Source organism: Myotis davidii, unplaced genomic scaffold (assembly GCF_000327345.1).
Source record: "Myotis davidii unplaced genomic scaffold, ASM32734v1 scaffold732, whole genome shotgun sequence".
Taxonomy (NCBI): Eukaryota; Metazoa; Chordata; class Mammalia; order Chiroptera; family Vespertilionidae; genus Myotis; species Myotis davidii.
In genome coordinates, this window is record NW_006284349.1 from 2939115 (window position 1) to 2939710 (window position 596).

General features: G+C 42.8%; 1 protein-coding gene across 1 annotated transcript in view; it reads left to right on the top strand.

The window, feature by feature from the left end:
- GALC (galactosylceramidase) overlaps positions 1-596 on the top strand; it is a 51308-nt gene that overhangs the window by 36938 nt on the left and 13774 nt on the right. The window lies entirely within an intron of this gene.

Here is a 596-nt window from a genome sequence, read left to right on the forward strand (position 1 = left end):
TTTGTGCCTTTGCAAATGCCTTTTCTTCCTCCTAGAATTTCTCACCACATGTCTGTGTCATCCTTCCAGACTCAGCTCAAGGTCACCTCCTCTGGGGCTTCCCCCCCAGCCTTAGCTCATCTCCGCCTGGGAAGATGTGCTTGTCCCGTTAAACACTTTCCTGCTGCACTGGGCCACCTTGGGCCTGAGGCCCTGCCTCCTTTAGCTTTTTATCCCAGGGCCTGCCGTAGTGCTGAGTACATGGTGGTTTCTCAGGAAGTAGTTCAGAGAATGGATTGGCCTAAGCAAGCACATTACTTCCCCTAATGGACACAGATCTGGTAATTATTCGTATCCTGTGAACCCACTAGCCACTCTCAATGATTGAATATGCATTAATATTAAATTCCGGAAAAAAAGGACAGTCTGTTTTATTTGTACAACAACTGCTAGAAATAGCATGATAAAATCGATTTTCCCCACAGGAAAAATAATGTCATTTGGGGTTAATATTAAATTCCGGAAAAAAGGACAGTCTGTTTTATTTGTACAACATTTGCTAGAAATAGCATAATAAAATTGATTTTTCCCCACAGGAAAAATAATGTCATTTGGGG